The sequence below is a fragment of the Chinchilla lanigera genome, unplaced genomic scaffold (assembly GCF_000276665.1).
Source record: "Chinchilla lanigera isolate Chin_1 unplaced genomic scaffold, ChiLan1.0 scaffold00047, whole genome shotgun sequence".
Taxonomy (NCBI): domain Eukaryota; kingdom Metazoa; phylum Chordata; class Mammalia; order Rodentia; family Chinchillidae; genus Chinchilla; species Chinchilla lanigera.
In genome coordinates, this window is record NW_004955448.1 from 16,205,768 (window position 1) to 16,219,362 (window position 13,595).

General features: G+C 38.1%; 1 pseudogene; it reads left to right on the plus strand.

The window, feature by feature from the left end:
• Nucleotides 1-5,572: 5,572 nt before the first annotated feature.
• LOC102026923 lies at nucleotides 5,573-10,585 on the plus strand (annotated as a pseudogene).
• Nucleotides 10,586-13,595: the final 3,010 nt, after the last annotated feature.

Genomic DNA, 13,595 nt, shown 5'->3' on the forward strand with positions numbered 1-13,595 from the left:
TTTTTTTTTTTTTTGGTTTTTCTCCGGTATCGGGAACCGAACTCACGACCTTGCGCTTGCCAGGCAGGCGCTTTTGCCGCTGAGCTAAATCCCCACCCCCTCATCTTTAATAATTAGGCAAATATGACTCCTAGTTTTTCTGCTGTATTGTCTTAAAGGTGTCTTTACTCAGCTGGAGCTGTGAAAGCTTTTGTTTGAGAATTGTCCTGCTGCACGATCTGTACATAGCCACGGGGTGCGGCTTCCACGCAGCTTTCAGCGCCTTGTGTGGCGTCCAGTCTCGGGTCAGCTCCCGGCTTCCTCATGTCACAGGTCGGCCTCGTTACCCCCCACGCAGAGGCCACCGCTTTCCTCACCCGCCTTCGTGGGACACGACAGCGAGCTTCCTACCGCTGCCTGCTCAGCCTCCTCGGGCTGTCCAGGCTCAGGCCCTGAATCTCTTTCAACTCTGGTCCTTGAAGTAAATATGAAGCATTCAGCGATGAAGTTCCCACTTAGAATCGGAGCTCTAACGCCTCCCTTGAGCCCTAGACAGGTCCTCCTTATTTTCCCTGATATTTGTAAGAGACAACAGCATTGTTAACATGTTCACGATCGCATTCTCTTCTTCCCCGCCCTAACTCTCCCTCTGTCTTCCCAGGGGCCCTGCACAACTCCATCAAACTCGGATTTCAGGACGCATATGCACCACGCATGGCATTCACGCGTTAGTCCGTAAGGTAGGTCCAGAATCCGAACCCCTCCGCTGCCTCCACACTCCATCCGCCCCGCCGCACACAGCTGTCTGAAGTTGTCACCAACCAGTTCCCAGTGCCCGGCTCTGCCGGAGGTCTATAGCGAGGCCGTGCTACCTTGAATCCACTGCACGACGCTGTTACAGCGCCCAAAGTTATATGCTGCCTGGTGTGCGCTGGCCGTTGAGGTGTTTCCACAGGAAAAACATACAGTTCCATGATCAGTTTCTTTACGGTGTTTTATGGTTTCCAATTTTATCTTACTAAATTTCTTTTGTCAAAAAATTAATGAGTTTCTATTAATATTTCAAAGAGTTCATATATCAATTATTTTAAATATTCAATGAAATTTTTGATATGTAAAATAATATATGTGCACATTAGACAAAAATTTTCACATCATTAGTTTCATGAATTAGAAAATTAAGAGTGCTGCGTTTATCTATATATTTCTTTCTTATCTTCTGTCCGGATGTTGTTCACAAAAATTTTTTTGTGTTTTTATAGCTATTCTTATCAGTAAGTGTTATTTTTGTGAATACTTACTATGTATTATTATCTATATAAAATCTTGGACTTGCTACTTTTATTCTATACAGTATTGATTCTAAGATTTTCCAGTTTTGCTTTATGTATACCAAGCTAATTCATTTTCACCTCCATATGATAACCCATTTACCATAATGTATTTCTTTCCCAGTCAATGAATATTATTTTCAGACTATTCTGATTGTGAACAATATTTATAAGAAAATGTACATGAATGTATTCTTTGGGGGGCAGTTTTCTGGTACCAGGAATCGAACTCACGACCTTGTGCTTGCCAAGCAGGCACTGTGCCACTGAGGTAAATCCCCAGCCCCTTTATGTTTGTTTTTTTGTTTTGTTTTGTTTTTCTTCCAGTACCAGGAATCCAACTCACAACCTTGCACTTGCCAGGCAGGCACTGTGCCGCTGAGCTAAATCTCCAGCCCTACATGAATGCATTCTGATACCCATTTGCAAATATTTCTCTGGTATATATGCATAAAGTCAGAAGTGGTGCCATATGTAGTATACAGATATTTAAGTTTTAATTAAAGTATCATATTAATTTCCAAAGTAACTAAGCCCATTTGTGTTTTCCACAATGTATGGATTTATTGTTTATCCTTATTTTCATTGTGCATAGCCAGTTCAATCACTTTCTTATTACCTGTAAAGTAGACCAACGAAAATTAACGGCCACCTGAGGGCTTCCCACCCAGTTCACAAAAACAGCCAGTAACACAACTGGAAGGTTCAAGACAACTTGTCTCTGCCCCTCCCTGGCTTGGACCCCTTGCTGTGCCTTGCGCAGCAGCACGCCATCCCCACACTGCACTGTTCTGGTCCCCACGTGGCTCTCCTCAATCTAACAGCGTCACACCACCGTCACTCTCTCCTTGTCTCTCCTTTCATATAAGATTTTTCACCACCCTACATGTTCTAAAATATTTTTTAAACATTTCTTTTATGACACTTCACTTTCGGGGCTATATGATGGCATGGATGTTGGATTATCCCTCACCAAATATCACTTATAACTAGGAACAGTCTGATGAATGTCCACTTCTCAATGAAAAACTCCTGAGTGAATGAGTGATCATCGACACTGACCAACAATCATTATTTTTTAATGTTCAAATTGAACGCTACTGTTCTATGAAATTGGAGGTACTCCTTTGTCATACAAAATGGATGAATTAAAAATACAAAATATCTTCTTGGAATGACCAACATTTCTAAATACTTTAATAAATAACTAGTTGGCTAATTGGTTGTCCTAGTTTTTAATGGCATATGATTAACTGCAATGTCCCTGAAAAGAAGGCAATATGTGATGCACAGAAGTTACAGTTTGTAACATTTCAATATTAAGCAAGTCATAGTCTATCTAATTTAAAGCAAGTATGCTAATTAAATTTGAACATTATTAAATTTCTACATAAAATTTTCCAAGCACAATGTGAATTGCTGTCAGAAAAAAAATTTGTTTCCAAATAATAAGATGATGAGAGGAAGGAAAAGAATCTATTCAATAATTTTTGAAAAGCTGAATAAACATTAAATATTAGCTGGTTGTATTTCTCACAGGCTTGATTATGTCTTCAACATTTTCTAAAGATTAACTCTAGAAACCTGAAGCACCTTCCATGAGCAATCCACCTTGCACCACAGTGAAGAAATATATTTTAGCTCAGTAGGATTTCAGTTATTTTCTTTGAGCTATTAAAATCTTTATTGCAGAATTATTTTTACCTCTGCATCTGAAACTCTATCATCCTTTTTTCCAGATTCTGTTTCTTCTCTGCTTGAGACAAAGCACATATTGGTGTAGTCAGCATTCACAAGAGAATAGATTTAATACAGAACACATAATTCATAGGATTACTTTGTAATATGAACCCAAAGAGCCAAATTAGAAAAGTGCAGGAGGTCTGTCCACACACTAGAGACCCAAAGAATTCAGCTGAGGACCTGGATCCCATGCAATGTCCTGCGCAAGAACAGCTGAAGAGCTAGAACCCATGTCAATGTCCTCCACATATTCCACAGGAGGCCTAGAGCCCACAACAACGTCTCATGCTTGTAGTCTGTAGTAGGGATCTGCACTGGGAAGGCCCAAGGTCAGTGGTGGAAGCTGGAAAGTCTGCACCAATGGGATGAAAGATCTGTGCCAGCAGGCTGAGGGATCTGCACTGGAGCCAGGAAGCCACACTCCAGGTAAGGACCAGAGCTTCCTCTAAGTGAAAGACAGCAATGCTCAGTGATAGCAAGGGCCTGAGCTCCTCAGATGAGAACAGTTGAGTTTATATCAGGGAAACCATCACAACAGGCTTCTCCGGGAAAATCCACGGCACACCATCCTCCCGTCCAGGCCTCCTTCTACAGTGTTGGCAACAATCCTCAGTGGGGCCTTCCACACCAGGAGCCATTGTGAGTCACTTCAGCTGGTGTCAGCAAATTGCCCATTAGTCAATCTACCACACATACCTTCAGGGCCTGTGATTTGAATAAAAAAATTGTGTTAAAAGCTGGAAGTAGCATATAATATACTGCTTAAGCATAATAGTTTACCTGCAAATACTTGTCTCAACAGCCTAAAGTATCCGGCCATATTGTTCTCTCCTTTGCATCCCACCTTTTAGCACTGAGCCACTCTTGCCCATATCTTTTCCATTAAAAAGTATTGTTCTGGTTTAAATATTCACAGGAAAAACAAATTTATTTTTATCTCAAAAAACAGCATCATTATAAATCCTATGGAATCAAAGATGAAAGCATAACCATTCAACAGATTCTGAGAAAGAATATATATTATCATGTAATTAAATGCAAAGATAATGCATACTTTATTCTGATGACTGAAATTGTCTGAGAGGGTAAACTAAGACTGCTAAATATTTTGAGTTTTTAGTTCATGACTTTTCTACATGAGTTCAGCATGTTCAGTATAAGAAAATAATTTGGAAGGCTATAAAATGTATGAAAATAGTCTGAAAGGCTGTTTATAACAGTCTGAGGTTGTAAGATGACCTGTCACTATCAGCAGTAGCACAAGAATATAGAGGGTAAAAAAAAGCATTTAGACTGACGAGGAGAAAAGTAATCGGTTATGAGAGAGAGGTTAAAAATAGCTGGGAGTTCGGTTCCCGGTACCGGAGAAAAAACAAAAAAAAAAAAAAAAACAAAAAAAAAAAAAAAGCTGGGAGTACTTGCTAAAGTGTGCTGGGATCCCTGTCTCTTGAGATGTTTTCCAATAGTGATATATATCTTCCAAGATATTTATTCCAAACTTTTTAGCTAAAGGAGCAAACTCCTGGATGTAGGGACCTCTTCTCTTTCATCCCAAATATTAAAAATAACAAAGTACCTGACATTGTATAGTTGATACATATACATATAATGAATATAGGAAAGAGGATAAATTTTAAATGTGTCAAAGAAAAATATTGCATACTATTGCAGGGTAAACCTATTAATTAGGAAACTATATTGGAAGGTAATAAAATATTTTCAAAATGTCTACATACATATGTCCATGCAAATTCTCAGAAGTATATGAGACTGCATTAATTAATATGTAAAAAGTGTTTTATATTATTTTTTCCAAAGAAGACAATTCAATTGGAAAAAAACTGATGGAACAATTTTATTACACCTAAATAACTGTGCTTTGTGTTCCTCTGCTACCTGGCATGTAATAGTTGGAAGTGAAAATTAAATCTAAATCTTCACACTGAAATACTCTATCACATGCTGATTAGCTCAAGCTGAAATGATGTGCTTAAATCAGCAAAGCAGTCATTAGGACAAATCAAGTCAAAAGACCCTAATGCAATCTTGGTACAGCAGCAGAAATAACAAAATGGCACCCAGGATCTGGGAACACATTTATCTAACGTCTGACGGGCACTGACAGCAGACCAATCCTTATGAAAATTGCAGGTCTTGGAGGACCCGGGAGGGAGGTTTTCATGGGGTTGGAAGGCGGACATACGGAGGCACAGTACTCGGCTGTCTTTGATTGGTTCTTACAATATGCATCATAGTGACCAGCCATTTATAAGAGACAGTAGTAACAGGAACTGTAACAACAACTGTTACCTGGGCAACTGGGAAACTGAAATATACTGGATGGAGGGGCCATTTTCTGCTACAATCTTTCATTCTACTAGGAACTAATGTAGTTTTTATTATGTTTGTAACAATAAATGACCTAAGTGGAAGCTCAGGAAGTCCTTGGAAAGGATTAGCACAGGAAGTAACTTCCACACATTGGAAAGCAGTAATCCAACTTTGGGTCATAGGGCGCAATGTCTACAAAATACAGTGGGGTGATGCACAGTATTTCTAAAAGCAAATGTGTAATAAGGCAATTAGATGAAGCTCAGTAAATCCTGAGAAACTCTGCACCTATGCACTTTTCTATCTCCAGGGACACCATAAACACATTTTTTCTCAGTGGAGGAATATGTTATTTTCTTTAGTGTAAAGTGTTGATTCAGAAACCTGTATAAAGAGCAGGTTAGTATCATCATAGCTATGAAATAATATTGGCATATCTATTGAAACAAGTATAAAATCAACTGAACTTGTGAAAGCACAATTCTCTGAATGATTTAATGGTTTATTTTTTAAAATGAGCCCAGTAAGGTGTAATAATCAAATAATATAGAAAAGCATTATTATTTAAGAATAAAGACAGAAGGTTTTTTCTTTCACTTGTACTTGGTGAAGCAATGTATAGTCACAACATTTTCTATGAAAATCTATGACTCATAAAATAATTGGTATAAGATGACTATCTTGTAGACAGATAAAAAACAAGTTATTAGCCATGTGCTAAGTTTAGGTAGAAAATGTTTATAAGCCCCTGTTCCTTCATGAATACAGGGAAGAAATTTTTACTAATGTTGCCCTGTTATTACTATTAGATGAACAATACCAGGCTCACAGATTACCATATTTAGGGATAATCTAAATTCTTCTGATTTTTAGTATGCCTTCAAAATACTGTATTCAAATTATTTTTAAATGAAACATTTTTCTGTATGAATCTATGATGTGGCAGAACTAAAGGAGGAAATTTAAAAAGAAATGTTTAATTGAAACATAATTAATATGTATGAACCACAAATGTATTTTCCACAAATACAAATTTCATTAGAAAAGAAAAATCATAGACATTGATAAAAGAAAATATACTACACAAAATTGTAAGAAAGATGATTTTTGTGTTAGAATCATACGTTGTACTTCTGAACATTGTTTAGATCACTTAAAATTTTTCATTGATATTCATTTTTGTTGATTCTATAAACAAGATATTATTTGAATAATTTTTGAGATTTTATTATAGCAAAAGCATAGGAGAAGAGTCATATATTTCCTGGAACAATAAAAACATAACAAAATGCTGAAAATCTATTCTTGAGGAGATATATAGGTAATCATTGTTCCAAATAGCTTTTTACTGGAATTAGCCTAAATAATAATATTTTTGAAAAGCATCAGTACTTTTTCCACACAAAATATAGGCTTAACAAAAACTGTGAAAAAGCATAAATTGTTGAGTCCTCTTGGAAACACCAAAAACTTTAAAGATAATCACAACAATTTTATAATAAATCCCTTCAACTGATAATCCAAATATAATTACTTTCCTTCTTAAAACGTTTTATTACTAGTAATATTAGTATCATAAATCATTTTATAACGTTGTCTCTGACACAAAATAAAGAGAAATTATTTCCAAAATTAAATAAAGTCTGTCCACATTACTTTCTTGAGTACAGATAGCAACGGAATATTTGGAAAATATAAATAACTGAAAATTTGTAGAAGTTCAAATGTCATTTGAGTTGAAATAGACAAGAACAAGTTGCAAGGAAATAAAGCTACTATATTCTATGATACCTTATTATTATTTCATTGATATGAAATAGCATTTGAAATAACATGCAAGTGATTCTGACACTCCATGAATCTGGTCTCTGCTGATTTAAAAATTCTCCTGACATAGGCTTCTCAGAATATAAAATGAAACACTGACAATTTATTTCAGCAATCTGCTTCTCTATGTTGACATAATAATATTTCATTAAGCAGACTATTATCTTCTGCTGCCCTTTTCCTGACCCTCAAGTTTATCTTAATTTATTTTAGATTTTGAAATGAAAGGAATGCAAATAAAATGGTGTTGAAACACGGAGTTGAGTGCAGCGCAATCCTGTTTGCTTTCAGTCTCACCTTTGTAAATCCTTCCTTGGCCAGAACAGGCTAGAGATTTTCCAGTCCTTTGAATTACCAAGGCATCTGCTGTCCTTGTGTATTATTCAGTCAGTAAGCTGATATTTGTTTAAAGGTGTTTCGGTGATAAACTCACATTAATTCATACACTTGTTTCACCTGACTTCACCTGGACCTTCACAATAGCTCCAGGAGTTTCGAGAAGGGAGGCATTGTTCTCCACACTATGGGGTGGGGAGAATAGAGCTCCTCATGCTTGCTCAAGGTTATTTGCCATTTTAAGTTTCTAAAGAAGGAGTAAAATGCAGAATTATTTTCCACAGTGTTATAGAACATTGTAATACTATTAATATCAGTTTGAACTTGGGAATCTCTAAATTTTTCATATCTACTATATTTAAAATAGTGAATTATTAGCATTTCTTGTTTTGATTAATTACCACAAACATCTTAAAGTAGGTTTTAGGGCAGTCATTCCTACTTTATAAATGTAGAAGCTGAACCTTATAGAGAATTCATGACCACCCTAAGATTATAGTGCCAAAGTTATAGAATCATTACTAAATTTAGGGATACTGACTTTCCCCAAATAGTTTGCTAGGCTACATAATCGTATGGAGCAATTCTTCAGCACATCTTGGATGTGAACATTGATATGATTTTTCAAATAGTTTTTCAACAGAGAATTTTATTTGTTAGAATCATTCTGGTCTGGATAGTAAAGCAAGGGGGAGAGAGGGAGAGAATTAAAATCTAAACTTGAAAAACTTCTTGCAAGAGTAAGTAGTCTGTGACAGACATAGACATAAACAAACTGCACAGAGAGAATGTATGCTTTGTGTTAGTTCTCAAATGCACAAACCCCGTAGTCTGACACCCAGTCCCACTTGCTTTCTGTTAACAGAAAATTAAAGTGTGTATCTCACGATAGGTTTGGGAAACAATATCTACAGAACTGTATAAGAAACTGAATCCTACAACCCAGTTTGTCTTCTAATTCATATACAGAAATCCAACCTCTGAGAATATGAGGAGTGTCATTCACTTAAAGAGAAAGATTGGGGCTGGGGGTTTAGCTCAGTGGCACAGCGCCTGCCTGGCAAGCACAAGGTTGTGAGTTCGATTCCCGTACTGGAAAAAAACCAAAATAAAAACAAAAACAAAAACAAAATAAAGAAAAAGATCAAGGTGAACTAAAAGTAAATTTAGATGAGATTTGGAAAGCAATGGGAAATTTTAAAATTATCTAATCAAAGACAGTGATATGATCCAGAGAATGTGATATCTGCAAAACAAAAAGTTCAGGACAAGGTAACCACAAATAAGGAGTTTGAAGAGACTAATTATTGCACATTTATTGTCTATTGTACGTACATTGTGAAAACGATATCAAAGGATACAGGAGAATTGACTTCAAGCACAGGGTAATACCATGAAAATGAAGAAAATCAAAAAGAAAAATACTTTATGATCTATTATATTCAACAAGCACCTTAGAAGATTTGGCAGAAAAAAAATAATGCTACATAAGTAAACTGTTGAAGGAATACTGAACACATTCCCCCAAAGTAAACATGGTTTAGAGAAGACTTCAGTTAAAATATTCTCCAAGGGTTGTCCACAGTGAATGAAAAATCATCCTACTTACATTGTTATGAAATTTCAGAATTACCAAGGTATTGAACTGGTTTTCATTAAAGGAAACAGAAAGGAAGCAATTTGCTCACCAAGAACATCATTACAAAAGTGAAAATGTATTCCAGAGTACTTTTAAGTCAAGAAAATCATGCCCCCCAAAACATTAATTGCTTCTAAAATCAAAAATAAATAACAATCCATTGGAGAAAATGAGCAAATAACTTGAAAAGATAATAACTTTTAAATGAATATAAATGGATGGAAGATGCACACAGAAAATGACGGCTGTCTTTGCTGAAAGTCTCCCTTATTAACATTTGATACCTACTACACGCACCTGTGCTGTTTCTCCGACTCCAGAGGACATAAAATGCGCGGGTTATGCTGTACACGAACAACTTTCTTGTGTTGGAAATCCTGCAGGTGTTACCCAAATGTAACAGAGACGCAGCGTGGGCACCCGCTCTTGAAGAAGTTTCTGACTGACTCCTGATTCAGGATATCCTCACACCGTCCACACGGCCTTGCTCTTGATTCCCATAGTAGCTTAACCGGAAACTTCGCAGTGTCCGGAGCCCCTGATGTCCTGCAAATGAAGGAGGAGGGTGTCCCCGAATTCCTGGCTGCAGGAACCCACTCGCGTGGCACCAACCTGGGTTTCCAGATGGCGCAGTCTATCCACAAAAGGAAAAGTGCTGGAGCCCACGTCGTAGGTCTGAAGCGGACCTGGGAGAAGCTTCTGCCGGCAGCTTGGGCCGTGGTCAGCACGAAAACCCTGCTGATCCACGTCGTGTCCTCTGGGAGCACTGGCCAGTGGGCTGTGCGGAGGCCTGCCACTGCCCCTGGAGCTGCTCCCGCCGCTGGCCGCTTCATCCTGGGACCTGCACTAGCCGGACCCAGGCAGCCTTCCGGGAGCCACGTCCTCTGGTGGGTGCTGACCCCAGGGGGACCACCAGCCCCACAGAGGCGTCTATGTCGATCTGCCGCCCTCTGCTCGGTGCAGCACTTATTCTTCTCTGCGCTGTGGACACCGCCGTCCCGTGCAGCGATAGGGAGCTCGCTCAGTGGGTCTGATGCGGGGGATGCTGCCCGGGAGGTGCTGCGCGTGCGTGGCACCATCCCCGTGAACACCTGTGGGAAGTCAGGCCTGATCTCTGCTTCTACAGGGATCCCGAAGGGATTGCAGAGGACGAGCAGGCAGCTGCTGAGAAGGCTGTGACCAAGGGGGCATTTCAGGGTGAGTGGGCCGCACCAGCCCCCCAGTTCACTGCTGCTCAGCCGGAGGCTGCAGACTGGTCTGAGGTGAGCAGGTGTCCTCTGTGCCTATTCAGCGCTTCCCTCCCGAAGACCGGAGGGCGCAGCCGGCCACAGAGGGCGGGTCTGCAGCCCCCATTGCGCGGGCCACTGAGCGGGTGGGAACCACCACCGAGTGGTCTTGAGCTGCTCTGCAGACACTTCAGCAAAATGGAAATGAGGCTGATGGAAAATAAAACACCAATTTCTAAAAAAAAAAAAAAAAAAAAAAAAAGTACAATGTCTAAGTGAGAGATAGCAAAGTACGGTAAAACAAAGCATGTCCCTGCTTTTGAAGTAATTGTAGGCAGATACAGTAATCCCGCTATGAAAATTATACAGAAAAGTACAAAAGAACTTATTTGTAGTTAAATATTATTTATGAGTTCACATACAGAGACTCCACATAAAATAGGACTGCTATGGTTGGTACATTGTGTCAATCTGAGAAGTCTTGAAGTTAAACTCAGCTACTCAGCAGTCTACATGCTCATGTGTAGAGGACATGCCCCTACCTGTAGGATGTTGTTCATTGTGTCAACTTGAGAGGTTTAGAAGTTTAACTGAGTGTCTTAGCAGGGGACCAGATTTCCTCACTCTGTAAATACCCTGAGGCTGTGCAAGAGGAGAGCACAGAGATGGTGTGAGTGCTACCCCCACCCAAGAGCGGGTAGCCCGCACATCACGGAAGGGAGGAAAAGAGGCTTGCTCTCCCCGCTTTTGCTCTCGACCTCTTTGCTGCCTTCTGCTGCTTTAAGCTGTCACCCCTGTGCCACGCGACCCTGCACGAGAGCCGACGGATTACAGAGTGAAACCTCCTCAAGCTGTGAGCTGAATAAACCTTTCCTTCCTTCATTTTGGTTGTCAGGTATTTTTGTCTCAGCAATGAGAAAAAAGTGACTAAGACAAGTACCTAATCACAGATAGCAATGTACCCTAAGCATATCTTGAATAAATAGAATGTAACACACCAATGCAAAACTGTCTCCATTTATATCTCACAATGCAGTGTATCATTTTAAGAGATTAAAAAACAAAACCAAATAATCCACTCCATAGATGATGCAAAAGATACCATGAAACTTTGCATCAATTCTCAATTTTAAAAAAGAACTTCGAGCAATCAGGAGTGGAAAGATAAATTCTTAATTGGTTCAAAATTATCTGTTAAAAATAACACGATTTTTCATCCTTAACAGGGAAACCCTGGACAGTTCCATTAGAGAATTCTAACAGCTGCTTCAGCAGAGTTATTAAAGAACACTCTATCTGATGTGTAATTTTAAGAGACTCATCCTGAGAATTAGATATCAATATCTTCTTATCATTAAAACTTTGCCCATTTTTGCATTTGATGACTATATGTCTGATACCATTCTCAATTTTACATATATCTGTGAAATCTTCATGGAATAATAAAACTGAAAGCAGACAAAGGCTTGGGTTTGTGGCTGACGATGAAACAATCCCACCATACTTACTTCAACTGCAGACAGTGTCTTCCTGTGTGACTGCCTGTCCATTCTGGTGTACTGGAATTCCCATCAAATACAGAGTAAGACAAGTCCTCTGACCTTTGTTCTTCCACAAAATCGGCCGCAGAATTTAGAAGGTTTTCAAAGTAGTGCTCTGTTCCCTTGAAAAGACAGTAACTTTCCTCTTTCAGGGGATTTATAATGTCTTCTTATTTGCTTGTTTTTGTTGTAATTTTATTGTTGTTATATTAAATTGATTGATGTATGATGATTTCTTTTAAATTTTGGAGAATATAAAGTGATAATATTCTGTTGCTTTTTTTTCAGTTTGAGTAGAAAGTGATAGAAAACTTCCTCTAATATTTCTCTACTTACAGAGAAAATTGAAACACATGTGATTCATTTCACTTTTAAGTTTCCAAGGTATTAAATTTATTCCTTATTCTTTGTAGGTAAAGTATTATTTTAATATCACCATGAAGTAATGGATATAATGAGTTCAAATCCGTTACAATTATTAGTTTCTGAGGATCAATATGTCTTATCTCTCCAGTGTTAAATTACCTGAAATTTGGTTTCTCAGAGGCATTTTGACACGATTTCGATAGTCTTTGATAATGCCCTCAATATCTGTTCTGCCAGGTTTATCTGACAAAAGTCCAGGCCCAGCCCTAAAATCAACCCTTTCTTCAAATAACCCTAGTTATCCCTTAGTAGAGGTCAGCCTAGGGGAGCTCTTTGCAATTGGACTGATCAGTTCTTCTAAATCTGTTCTGCAGATAATGATTTATCTTTATATCCAATCTCTTTCTGGTCTCTGTGTCTCTTTTTTCGTGATACTGAAGTTATTTGTGGCCTATGATTAGACACAAATGAAAACTCACAATTATAAAGTTCCTATAATGTATGGAAAAATTCTAGATAACCTTATGTTTGATGATAACTTTTTAAATAGGTAAAACAAAAGCATCATTCATAAAAGGAGGAATTAATAAGTTGAATTTCATTAAAATTAGAACATTTTCTGTAAAAGGCACTGTCAATAGAGTAAGAATGCACATCACATACTGAAAGAAATACTTTAACAAATATATCTGATAAAGTTATTATCTAAAATATAAAAAACATCTTAAAGCTCAAGAATTAGAAAATAAATAATGTGATTTAAAATGCAAGCTGAAGCTGAGCAAGGTGGCACGTGTTTGTAAACTCAGCACTCCAGGGGCTGAGGCAGGTGTTCACTGGGAATTTGAGGCCGTCCAGGGCTATCTAGTGAGACTCTGTCACAAGAAACAAATCAAAGCAAACAAACAAATACATGAAGACAAAAATCTTGAAAGATGGCAGTAAAACATGGAGAGATGATCAGTATAATGTAACATTGGAGAAATGCAAAGAATTTAAAATATGATGTACCGCTATACACTTACTACAATGGTCCTAATCCAAAACACAGAAAATTACAAATGCCTATGAGAGAGGAAGCAAAAGAAAACCTTCCTCATCAGTGACAGAGATGGAAAATGAAATAAGCTCTTTGCAGACAATTTGCCAAAGTCTGTTATGAGTACATACGAATCTGCCAGTATAGAACCCATTATTCTGCATAAACAAAGAGAGGAAAAAGTTTAAAAAGCAATCTTTTCCTATCAAACAATGACGTTCTTTTGTATTCTTTCAA